Here is a 10,786-nt window from a genome sequence, read left to right on the forward strand (position 1 = left end):
AAGCCATGTTCATCCACTATCAGTATTTATCGTCCAATTACTATATAAAGACTTCCACTTTAAATTTATATAGCTATTTAATACCTTTAGCTATTAGAACTCAACTTTTGTACTTTAAGCGATTTAGTCTTTTTTATCAAATTGAGCATGTAACAGTAAAATCTCTAGGAACTAAATTAATAAAATATATTTTCTGACTTTAGATTTGTGGTCTCACAATCACTGTTCTGATTTGACTGAAAACACTCAAAGATTGAAGGACACCATTGAAATCAACTCGAATGTGGATCTCCATCAAGATTGATGACCTCCTTTTAATTTCTTTCAAAGTTTTATTAAGTTTCTGTATGTCTTGTGATTTTTCTAACTTTGAGATGTTTCTATTCAGGATTATGAACTAAATTCCTTAGATACCTAAGGAGGATGAAACCTATGATGAATGGATTTATTTAATTTCTATTTTTATGCGATAAATACTTTACTCTTGTTTTAATATTTCTAAGATATTAATTCATGTTTAATGGGCTTAATTCTGTGAAGCAGAAGTCCCTGTTTAAGAGTAGATCTAGCATAATTCAGTGGAGATGCATGCAATCCTAGAAATAGGATGATATAAATCTATCGGATTAGAGTCAAATCTAATAGGGGAATCCATAGATCGAGTTAATTTGACGATAGGGGTTTTAATTAGAAAAAGATTTCAATTAATTAACCTAAAGTCAGTTGTTCTTACTATCGAAAGAGATATTAACATAATTTAGGGATTTCTACGGATCAAGACACAAGTGAATTAATTGTTTAATTCAGATTCAAAATAAAAGGTGAAGTCTAGGTGAATTGTTTCCTGGGTATTGTCTATATCATTGGTTAATATTTGATTATTTCTCTGTTGTGTTCTTAGTTAAATTAGTTTAGGAAATTTAGATTAAAACACATCACCCTAATTTATCGACTAAATAATAGAAAAATAGTAATTACTAATACTTTTAGTTCTCGTGGATACGATATTCTTTACTCACTATAGCTATACTATTGTTTGATATGTGCGCTTACCTTTTTCGTATTTATAGTTAGTTTAGTGACCATCAAGTTTTTTGCGTCGTTGCCAGGGACTAAAATATTAGGGACACTTTATCTTTATTAATTTAGCAATTTTTATTTTTATTATAATTTTTGTATTAGTTTAATTTTTACATTTTGATTTTTCTTTTATTTGCTTCTGGCAGGTTCCTTTAGTTTATGACTAGAAGAAACTTGTCGGGACTATTGTTATTTGATAGTAAAATTGAAAGTATAGCTAGTAGAAACTGTAGAGAAGCAAGGCAGAGTCGAGAAAGTTTAGAAAACGAACACAAGGAAATTATTATTAGTGAAGAGATGGTGGTAACCGGAATAATCAGCTACCTACAGTTGCTGTAGTTCTAGATCCTATTCCTCGTACTATGTACGATTATGCCAAACCCACTCTAACTGGGGCTGAATCGTGTCTTGGGAGACCCACTATTGCTGCATATAATTTTGAACTGAAGCCGAACACTATCCAGATGATACAACAATTTGTTTAGTTTAATGGTTTGCAAGATGAAGATCCAAATACTTATTTGACCAATTTTCTGGAAATCTGCGATACTTTCAAGATTAATGGCGTCACTGACGACGTCATTCACTTACGGTTATTTCCTTTCTCGTTCAGGAACAAAGCTAAACAGTGGTTGAATTCTTTACCATAAGGTTTCATTACCACATGGTTCAAATGATAGAGAAGTTCCTTCTAAAGTATTTCCTACCGGCTAACATAGCCAAGTTGAGGAATAGTATCTCCTCCTTTGTGTAGATCGATTTAAAGACTTTATATGATGCATGGGAGAGGTATAAGAGCTTATTAAGACGGTGCCCTCACCGTTGGTTAAATTTATGGTTACAAGTTCAAACCTTCTACAACGGTTTGAATCCCTCAACTAGACAGTTAATCAATACAGTAGCCAATGGAACTCTGAATAATAAAACACCTGAAGGGCTTATGAATTTATTGAAGAGATGGCACTGAATAATTATTAGTGGCAAGTCACGAGGAGTAAGCTGATGAAAGCAGCCTTTGAGCCTGTGTTTTCAACTTAGATGCAGTCACCATGTTACCAAATTAGGTAGAAATTTTAAATAAGAAAATTGATGGTTTATATGTTTCTGCGTAGGTACATTTGACGATGCAATGCAATACAAATGAAGGTGGAATGAACAATCCAGAATGTTTACTCTTCGCTCCTAGCATAGAGAATGAACAAATCAATTATATGGGTAATAAATCTAGGCCTCAAAATAACCCTTATAGTAATAACTATATTACAGGTTGGAGGAACCATCCCAATTTTTCTTGGGGTGGTCAAAGAAATCAAAGAGCACAACCCCCTCTGGGATTCCAACAACAACCTTACCAACAAGAGAAAAAGCCGAACCTCGAGGAGATGTTTACGAAGGTTATGTCGTTGTAAGAAAATCGCTTTCAAAACACTGAACAGCACTTAAAAATCAACAACCATCAATTGAAGGGCTCGAGAACCAAAAAGGTCAGCTTGCTAAGTTAATTTCAAAACGACCACAAGGTAGTTTTCCTAGCAATACAGCAACTAACCTAAGGGTGCAGCTTCATGAAATTACCGTTTGAGATGAAGAAAGGTTAGTTGAAACTGAAGAAGAATCGAGACAGAAATTGTGGTAGATAACAATAAGGTTGAGGTATGCTAGAAAGAGCAAAAACCAGCTGTTAAGGAACATAAACCTCGAGTGTCATATCTTAATGTGACGAAGAGAGACCACACGAACAAGCAATTTGGTAAATTTCTTAAACTCTTGAAAAAATTACATATTAACTTACCATTTGTTGAAGTTCTTTTGCAGATGCCCAATTATGTCAAATTTTTAAAGGAGCTGTTGGCAAATAAACATAAGTTAGAAGATTCGTCGACTGTGGAACTCAATGCAGTTCGCTCAGTCATATTACAAAATAAGTGACTCAACAAATTGAAAGATCCAGGGAGTTTTACTATTCCTTTTTTAATTGCTAGTTTGAATATTGATAATGTTTTGGCTGATTTAGGAGCTAGTATTAATGTCATACCCTATAAAATGTTTAAATAGCTAGGTCTTGGGAAACCCAAACAAACTAGAATGAGATTCAATTAGCTGATAGAACCATTAGATATCCTAGAGGTGTTATTAAGGATGTGCTTGTAAAAATTGAAAAATTGATATTCCCCATTGACTTTGTTGTGTTAGACATGGATGACGGTAGTGAGGTACCTTTAATTTTGGGTTGCCCCTTTTTAGCAACTGTTAGAACTATAATTGATGTTGGTACGAGTGAGTTAGTAATTCGTGTAGGTGATGAGTCGATTACTCTTCAAGCTCGTGATTCTGTTAGAACATCTAGTGATCAAGATGATTTTAAATCTTCTGTTAAGGTTAGTGACCATGTGGCTCAACCTTCTTTTGGAGGAATCCCCTTGAAAAAAACGTAATGGAGCCATGTTCCAATCAATATGACAAAAACATAACAATTTATGATGAACGAATGTTACAAATTGATGAACTAGATGAATGCCAGACACATGTCAAGGAGATATCGAAAAAACACTATGAAGAGCCAAAGTGACGCCATGATGAACATGTGGATGAAACGAACCAATTTAAGGTTGGGGACAAAGTACTTCTAAACAAACGGATCCATGAATTGCCCCTTTGAAGCTTGATGCAAACAGATCAAACCCATTTATGGTACTAAGCGTCTTCCCCTACGGTACGGTAGAGGTAACTCATTCTGAATTCTGTACATTTAAGGTAAACAGTTCTCGACTTAAACCTTATTTTGGTAAAATGTATGATAATGAGAAAGAGGAGCTTCGGCTCCACGAACCACTTTGACCATGCGCATACGAGGTAAGTCGAGCTTAGACTCTAAATAAGCACTTCTCGAGAGGCAACCCGAGTGTTAACACTCTGCAAATTCTTTAATTTGATTTCATGTTAATTTTAAAATTAATATATTTTCAAATTTTAAAAAAATAAAAAATAAAAATTGACCCACACAGCCTGGACACACGGGCATGTCCTAGGCTGTGTGCACAATAAGAGGATCGACAATGAGTTACATAGCTTGGTGACATGGCCATGTGACCCACACGGGCTTCTCCTTGGCCGTGTAAGTCCTGGGACATTTTTTTTCAAAAATTTGAAGGTTACACAGCCTAAAATGGTCCAGACGGCTTGGGGACACGACCGTGTGGCACAGACAGCCTGGACACACGAGCGTGTCCTAGCCCGTGTGAACTTTGGAGCTAATTTTTTCAATTTTATTCCAAGTCAAAGAGTTACACGGGCAAGAGATACGGCCGTGTGGGATCTCACACGGGTGTGGGAGAAGTGAAGGAAATCACACACCGCCTAAACACATGGCGTGTTTGAGGCTGTGTGAAAACTGGGCTTAATTTTTAATTGCACAGGGCTGAAAACACCCTACATGATGCCCAAACCCTAAAATTTAGTTCTCAATTTGTCTTTTTCTTCTTCCCCAAACAAGCCACCACCTTTCCCCCCATCACCCACCTCCTCTCCCTTCGCCCCATAGTTGACGAACTTCTCCCCCACCCACGCACGACACCGCCTCCCACGCATAACCCCCCGTTGTAATTCCGGCCACTGTCTTCTGTCGATATTCCCCTTTTAACCTTTTCTTTATTTTCTTTTATTTTTCTTTATTTATTTTTATATTATTTATTTTTATTTTACTGATCCATTTTCTTATTTATTTTTGTTTTATTATTCTTATGCCTAGATTTTCATTTTGTTTTAATTTATTTATGCTATTTAGTTATATTTTTATTTTTTTTAGTATTATTTTTTTACTATTATTCTTACTATTACCTTTAATTTTATCGGTATCATTGAGTTTATTTAGTTTCTTTTTTTTATTTTTATCTGTATTTTTATTTTTAGTCGCTTTATTTTTATTTTCCGAGACTTATTTCATTTATTATCTTTTGAAGTATGTTTTTATTTTCATTTTTCTGGTTGTTTCTAATTGACTTGTAACCTCTTACTCTTCCTCATTATGTGTGTTTATTTTTGTCCTAGTTTGCACAGAATAATGCACTTGACTTTCAATTATTTACAATTCCGGTTTTTACCATTTTGGCGATTTCACCCAATATTCAGGCCAGTTTCAGTTTTCTCCCTCTCTTATGATATTTTGTTTATACTGTGATTATATTTGTTTGTACATTGAGGACAATGTACATCTTAAGTGTGGGGAGATTTTCTGTTGATGTGTTTTGGATTAATTTGTAGATATTTGTGTATTGTTTGATTTAAAATTTTAAGACATGAGAGAATCAAGCATGATGAGTTATTTTTCAGAAATTAAAATTTTATAGGTTGTTTCCCTAAATTGAAGTATTATCTTAAAGTTTGAGATTTGCAAGTTTGACATTAAGAACCATGAATTTTTGTGAGATTTTGAGCCTCTAGAGCATACATTTTTCTTGCTCATTTTATTATTGGGTATGAGTGTCAACCTGATTTGTTATTCTAGAATTTACTTTGATTATGCATGTCGAGACCACATCTTTGATTTGATTTGCTGAGATGATAAAGGCACCTAGGTTTTAACCCACTTATCCTAGAAAAATCCTACCTTTGTAATTAACCCATAGTGAAGACCGTTGAGCCTAACACACCGTTTATTGATTTACCCATTAATGTTAACTCATAACTCATTTTTTGTTGAGACTTTTTCCCATTTTATTGACTCCCTTTTTGTCGAGATTTGATTTGGTTAGTTGCTTAACTATACTCTTCTGTTTGATTTGCTGAATTATTTCCAATTGTTTTAGATAAATAGAAAAAAAGAAGAAAAAAAAGAGAAAAAAAGGAAATTTTTAAAAAAATATTGATTATTATTTAGTTCTATGTTGGTTGAGCTTGAACAGTTAAATTCATATTTTGAAAAGAAGCTCATTTTTATTCTTGAATAATTCTTGATTTATGCTTGTTTTTAATTCAACATTTGTTTATTTTTTTTCTAGTTTGATAATTTATCAAATCGATCTCGACTATAACCAAATTTTCTGGCCTTTCTCCACACCCTTAACCTACGCCCCATTACAACCTCTTAAAGACCTTTTTATTCCTATATAATCTCATTTTATTGTGGTGGAGACTTGATTTTCTTGCAAGCCTATGGTAATGACCTCTCTTGTTTGACTATTGAGTGCTTATTCGTGAACCTTAAACACTTTAAGTGATTTGAGTTAGTGAATCTTTAGTGAGGATGTCGAATCTTGTCGATTTTGAATTAAAGGTAATTACTTAGATAATGGGAGACACCTATGTTTCCGTGTTTAAAAATGTTTAGCTTGGATTGTTTGAGACTTTAATGCTCTTTTAGTTGAATAGCCAATGTATGATTATTTGTGAATTATTGTGAGACATTATTGATAGGAATTACAAGTTGAGAAATATTAATTTTAATGTGAGTTGAGGATTTTGCTTGAGGATACGCAAATGCTTAAGTCTGGGGATATTTGATAATCTATAAAAGTAACATATTTTAATCCTATTAATTATGCAAATGAGTGAATTTAATGCTCCTAATCCTTTAAATTCATGTTTCTATACTTAGGAGAGCATTTGGGAGGAAAAGAAGTGAAAAACGAGCCAAAATTGGACAAATAGAGCTGTTTTCAGGAGCCACATGGCCTGGGCATTTTCACACGGGCTGGCCACATGCCTATGTGGCAGCCCATGTTGATTTCACATCCTACTTCCCAAATACGCGGGAAAACCCATTTTTTAGGCTTTCTGAGATTCTAATGTCTATAAATAACCATTAGAAGAAGACATAAGGGGTAAATCAGAGAAGATTTAAGAAAACACTCGAAGAACACCAACGGAATCAACTCTGAAGTAGATCTCCATCAAGATTGAAGACCTTTTTTTAATTTCTTTTGAATTTTTATTGAGTTTCTTTATGTGTTGTGGTTTTTCTGACTTTGAGATGTTTCTATTCAGGATTATGAACTAAATTTCCTAAATACCTAAGGAGGATGAAACTTATGATGAATCCTTTTATTTAATTTCTATTTGTACGCAATAAATACTTTATTATTGTTCTCAATTATGTGTGCTTATTTCTTGTTTTAATATTTTCAGGATATTAATTCAGGTTTAATGTGCATTATTTAGTGGAGCAAAAGCCTCTGTTTAAGAGTAGATCTAGTATAATTGAGTGGAGTTGCATGCAACCTTAGAAATAGGACGACATAAATCTACCGGATTAGAGTCAAATCTAATAGGGGAATCCATAGATCGAGCTAATGTGACGATAGGGATTTTAATTAGAAATAGATTTCAATTAATCAACTTAGAGTCAGTTGTTCTTCGAGCTAATGTGACGATAGGGATTTTAATTAGAAATAGATTTCAATTAATCAACTTAGAGTCAGTTGTTCTTACTCTCGAAAGAGATATTAACATAATTTAGGGATTTCTACGGATCAAGACACAAGTGAATTAATTGTTTAATTCAGACTCATAATAAAAGGTGAAGTCTAGGTGGATTTTTTCCTAGGTATTGTCTTTCTCATCGGTTAATATTTGATTATTTCTCTGTTGCGTTCTTAGTTAAATTAGTTTAGAAAATTTAGATTAAAACACATCACCCCAAATTATCGACTAAGGTTCCGTTTGTTTACATGTAAAGGGTTTTATGGAAAATGTTTTCTGCATTTTCCTGTGTTTGTTTCACAGGAAACAGCTTGGTCAATGGAAAATGACTTACAGGTCAACAGAAAATAAGCCTTTTTCCTTGTAAAATGACTTACCCTTTTGATAAGCGTAAGTCATTTTCCGAAAAAGAGCTCCTCTTAAATCAAGTTTAATATTATTATATTAATAATAAATTTTATTTTTATTTTTAAAAATATTTAAAATATTAATATAAAATATTATATTTTTAATATTATTAAACACACATATTTAATTATTTATATTTAGTCATATAATAAATTATTAATATAATTAATATAATTTATTATTTTAATAAATTATTTAACATTTAAATTTTATTTTAATAGTAAATTTTAAAATAATAATTTTAAATAATATTATTTACAAGTTATTGAAAATATCAATATTAATATTTTAATACTAAATATTTATTACAATTATAAATATATTAATAATAAATGTTTTGTAGTATAAATGTTAAAATATGTCATAAGTCTATATACTCTTCACAAATTTGCAATTTAGTTTTGTACTTTTATTTTCAAGAATTTAGTCCTCTACTTTCCAGATTTGAAAATCAAGTCCAACTGTTGACACTGTTAATTTTTTTATCAATTTTGTTAAAGTTGCATTTTAAATAAAAAATACTCAGTTGGTAGTCATGTAACTAAAACTAATCGTTGCAATGAACCTAAATTTAACAAAATATTTTTAATATATGTAAAAACAATGTAAAATATAAAATTATAGATATAAAATAAACTCAATTAAACAATAAAAAAATAAAAAAAATATCAAATGCATGTTTGTTTAATTGAAAACGACTTTTATGAAATATTTTTAAAGAACCTGCCAAACAAAAGAAAATATTTTACGCAGATTCATCCAAACACCAGAAAATATTAGCTTTTCCAGAAAAGTAAGTCATTTTCTAGAAATCATTTTCCGGAAGCCATTTTTAGTGAAACAAACGGAGCCTAAATAATAGAAAAATAGTAATTACTAATACTTTTAGTCCTCATGGATACGATATTCTCTACTCACCATAGTTATACTATTGTTCGATAGGTGCGTTTTCCTTTGTTGTATTTATAGTTAGTTGAGTGGCCATCAACCACTAGTCGCCTATACTTGGAGTTTTCAAAAGATCTATCAACTCAAGATTAAAGGACAGGGTGCCTTGGCAGGGATATTTTAGTATAGGCCAAGGTTATGAGCCCATCATCCAGACTTGGGCCTCAAAGCTAGATTTTAGAAAAGGTAAGTATGTGAGAATCATGTGTAAGCTTGAAATCGCTTTTGGTTTCCACACCTTCTGGTTCATGCCCTAAGAGGACATCTGATCGCTTTCGAAAGTACCAACGTCCATAGTGTGAATACTGCAATAAAATATAGAAATACAAGGCGATATCCACAAGTATACGGGTCGAGTTGTAATATAGTTGTAATATCGTACCCAAGGGAGGCGAGTGCTAGATCAATTCTAACCTAAACAATAAAATATCTAGTTCGTAATTTAAATTAGGTATAGTATGAGAACAGAATAAAAGTCTTTTTAGGGTTTTTATAATGATAAAATAAAAAAACATAAAAGAAATAAAGTTCAAGAGATAGAAGAGTTGAGTGAATCAAATCTTGATTATGGACAATTAGATTGCTTCGATAATTGCAATCAATTATTGTCTCGGGTTCCTCGACAATCAACTAGTCACTACCCTAGTAAGATCTTTTGATCTTTCAGTAACATAACGAATCAACAAGGACTACTTATCTTTCGACCTCACAATCCAAACTGGTTTGGGCTCAAGGTGTTGACGAATGGGTAATACCAATTTTTGGTTAATTCCCACCTTGATGACTTCCCAGGGTTGTCAAGCCTAGGGTTTGTTTCATGTTCTTCCTTTCCTAAACCGCTAACTCGTTAAGTAACCCAACAAAATAGTTAATAGATCATACCCCCACTTGCTAATCCTCTATAGGAGGATTAGTTTCTCATGGCTTTCATAAACAATATGATGTTGATGTAAAGAGAGAAGATGATAAATGGATTAAAGTGTAGAGTTTAAGAAAACACCTAATTTGTATTAAAGACCAAAAACGAATACACAAAGTTTGATGATGTCTACAAATAAGATCTCTTGACAAAGAACAAATGAAAATAAACTCTAAAAAGCTAAGAAAGAAAGAAAACTAAACTAAGTTTAAAAGAGAGAATCTAGGCTAAGTGAATGATGTCTATAACATGTGCCAAATGAGCCTATTTATAGAGTTCAGGTGGCCGTCGTCCTCAACCCTAGGTTAGCTGACGTTCTGGAGCTTTAAGTTTGATTGTGCAAACCAAAATGCGCTTATTTCATATTGTATTTTTGTCCCAGAGTTGATGTTGTGACACAACAGGACCTGTGTCACGACATAGCAGTCAGTGTACTCCTTTTGGGATATCTTCAGGGGTATGTTGCAACACCCTCAGACTGTGTTACGACATTGAACAAAGTCTTGAGGTTTTTTCATTTTGTTCCCTATGTTACGACATTGGTCATATTGTGTTATGACGTAGCAACCAATATCAGTTTAATATGCCTTTTAAAGGTCTCCTGCACACTCACAAAGTGTGTTAGCTCACGCTTAGACCTCGTTCGAACCCTAAGGTGAATAAAATAAAAAATTTTGTACATTTTATCAACTTATTAAAACTTAAGAAAACATAATTCAAATCTACTAAAAATGCTTGTTTTCAAGCTCCTAAACTGCGATAATTAGTCTAATTTGCTACACCAAATTATGGCATATCAAACTCCCCCACATTTAAGTCATTGCTTGTCCTCAAGAAACATAAATATAAGTGAAAAATAAAAATGACGACCCTTGAGTACATAGGATACAAGTATTGACTTCGAAGTACATGACTGAGCCATTTTACCTTCACTCACAACTTTAACATGATGAATAATTGATTTACAACTTTTGACCACAAACATCTAAGTTCAATATGTTACAATGTATGCAC

General features: G+C 32.6%; 1 non-coding gene across 1 annotated transcript; it reads right to left on the bottom strand.

Annotated features, from left to right (window-relative positions):
* Nucleotides 1-1,801: 1,801 nt before the first annotated feature.
* Nucleotides 1,802-1,908, bottom strand: LOC128034359 (small nucleolar RNA R71). The gene has a single exon (XR_008190485.1). It is a non-coding gene; the product is annotated as a small nucleolar RNA R71 (small nucleolar RNA).
* Nucleotides 1,909-10,786: the final 8,878 nt, after the last annotated feature.

This window comes from Gossypium raimondii, chromosome 10 (assembly GCF_025698545.1).
Source record: "Gossypium raimondii isolate GPD5lz chromosome 10, ASM2569854v1, whole genome shotgun sequence".
Classification (NCBI taxonomy): domain Eukaryota; kingdom Viridiplantae; phylum Streptophyta; class Magnoliopsida; order Malvales; family Malvaceae; genus Gossypium; species Gossypium raimondii.